At 36.6% G+C, this 2633-nt stretch overlaps 1 pseudogene; it reads right to left on the bottom strand.

The window, feature by feature from the left end:
* Window positions 1-1072: 1072 nt before the first annotated feature.
* LOC129503598 (DDB1- and CUL4-associated factor 13-like) lies at window positions 1073-2377 on the bottom strand (annotated as a pseudogene).
* Window positions 2378-2633: the final 256 nt, after the last annotated feature.

Genomic DNA, 2633 nt, shown 5'->3' with positions numbered 1-2633 from the left:
GCCCACCTCAAAGCAGATTCCTCATCAGCTTTCCCCATGTCCCATCCCCAGGCCCATCTTGTTCATGGTGCATCTGGAGAAATAGAGACTATCTGGCTTCCATTTGCCTCCCACATCACTTCTGGCCTTTCTTCTTCAGTCTGCCTTACCTGTTTTAACTCTACTACTTCCAGAAAAATGAATTAGTCGTTCCTGCTTCATGAAACTAACTACAGATACATGAATATGGATTTAATGATAATAGAATTAGAGGGACACAAATTTATGACTAATTAGAACCATAAACAAAAACCTCTCTTTTTTATGAGTAAAAGGATGTTTTACTATATTGACTTGGCCATAAATTATAATTATTATTTACAAAAGTTATATAAACACAGGCTGATCATCTTTAAAATCTCGAAAAGCCAAATAAAGATAGGACACAGAAAATTAATTGGATTGAAAAAAGTTCTGACATAATTGTTCCACATGTTACGTGTAATCATAGAAAGAATCATTGTAATAATTACCAAAGTAATATCAAAGGTAACAAAAGAGACATCTGGTCTTAAATGTAAATTCAAATGTATAGTATATATACAATAATAGATCAAAGTATATCTGCAATTTCTAACAGTAAAAAGTATGTTAGTTTGCAAATACTGTATCATTCAATGAAAAAAAGAAAGAAGATCAAGGATAAAATGTTTTATCAACCAGGCCACCTTTCAAGGTAGTTTCTCAGGGTAGTGCTCTACATACGGGACTGAACTGTTTGTTATTATTCTAAACCCAGCACTTTTACTTGCAGAGTTTGCAAATCAAAATGTGACAAAAGGGGCACCTGGGTGGCTCAGCCAATTAAGCTTGCAACTCTTGATTTCAGCTCAGGTCATGATCTTGGGGTGGTGGGATCAAGCCCTGCATCGGCTCTCTACTCAATGTGGAGTCTGCTCAACTTTCTCCTGATACTCCCTCTGCTCTCTCTCTCTCTCTCTCTCTCTCTCTCTCTCTCCTTCTCTCTCTTAAATAAACATTTTTTTAAATGTAACAAATAATTATATATCAGGATTGGTGGGAATACCAAGTATTACTTCATAACTGCCTGTTTCTTTTTCTCTGACACCATCAACACAGTTCTAGGGTTGCTATGTTTGAGACAATTCAATTCCTTTCATTGATGAGCTTCTTTCCTAAATCTGGCTGTAGGCATATTTTGGTAGATGTCGGTGATGGGCAACATGTTTTATATGAGGACGATGTTGAAATTTCTTCTTCAACCTCCAGTTATAATCTTTGGTTGTTTTTTTTTTCCTCATGATATAAGCACACCCAATTTTTCAGAGGCATTAGCTTTCCATAGACAAATGTTCATTTCATCAGACCCACACATAATACATTTGCTGTCAGAAAACCATTTTACACAGTTAACATGTTATATTCTCTCTGTGTGATAGACTTCCCTGCTTCTACTTTTGTCCACAGAAAAGATTCAAATAGATTTATCAAAACTAGCAGACACAAACTCTTTCCCAGTGGGAAAGTAATCCACATCAAGTACCACAGATGCATGATCCATATGTACCATTAGGGGAATGTCTAGTGCACGCATATCAAAACTACGTACATTCTAATCTTCATTTGCTGCAGTAAAAATGAAAGCTTTCATAGGGTTCCGATAAATTGCATTTGTTCTCATATCTAAGATGACCTTTTTTATAGGACTAGTGTGCCTCATATCATATAGTACTATATTCCTGTCAGAAGCACAGCTTTCCAAGAAAATGTCTCAATTGTGTTAAATTTAACATTATTTATACTGTTGAATCGCCAGGTCATTGAATATATAGGACTTGTTCTTTGTTCATCCCAAATGTCTACTTGCTGTCCACATGAGGCAAAAATAGTTTGCCTCCAGTGATGATCAATTTCTTGCAAACATTGTCTTTCCTAATATTGTATGCAATGTTTCCTCCTTTTCTCCATAGCCTGGTCCATCCATTTTCCACTGCTTCCCAGTTTTGGCATCACCGACAGTAGAAAAAGAAGTCCCACAAAAGGGAGTACATATTATTTGTACAAAATCCTCATATCTTGTACAGATACATTTTGTTTCGTCAAGTTTCAAATTCTAACCTCTTCATTGCCTGCCCCACAAAGGGCAGCAGCCCCACTCTTTGGATGCTTTGCCAAGCATCTTGGTGACCATCCAGGGAAGCAAGGAATGGTTTTGCAAATATATGTTCCAGTTTGGTGCATTTAAAGCTCTTAAGTATTCTTGTGGGACCTCAAAAGGATGCAAAGTCAGATCATAGTTTCTTAGAACTGTTTGTAAGTTCAGCTTGATTTCACAGACATAGTTGTCTGAGTTCTGGTTTAGCATCTTTGCTTTCATTTTGGCTGCTAGTTGTCCACGATTCCCTGAGCCTTTCCTTCAAGTTTGGGTTACTATTGCCTCCTTAAACAAAAGCCTCTTTAAAACACTTAAGTTCTACTACTAACTCTCTACAAGTAGCAGTGTGACTCATGTTCTCTTAGCACCTTTTCTTTATCCATAATGAGAGGAAAAGCAAATAAGGTTGCCCTTCCTACCATCCAGGATTATAGTATAAAATGAGATCATATATATGAATATGTTTTATGACTGCTTT

This window comes from Nyctereutes procyonoides, unplaced genomic scaffold (assembly GCF_905146905.1).
Source record: "Nyctereutes procyonoides isolate TBG_1078 unplaced genomic scaffold, NYPRO_anot_genome, whole genome shotgun sequence".
Classification (NCBI taxonomy): domain Eukaryota; kingdom Metazoa; phylum Chordata; class Mammalia; order Carnivora; family Canidae; genus Nyctereutes; species Nyctereutes procyonoides.
This window is presented reverse-complemented; position numbering and strand designations above follow the sequence as displayed.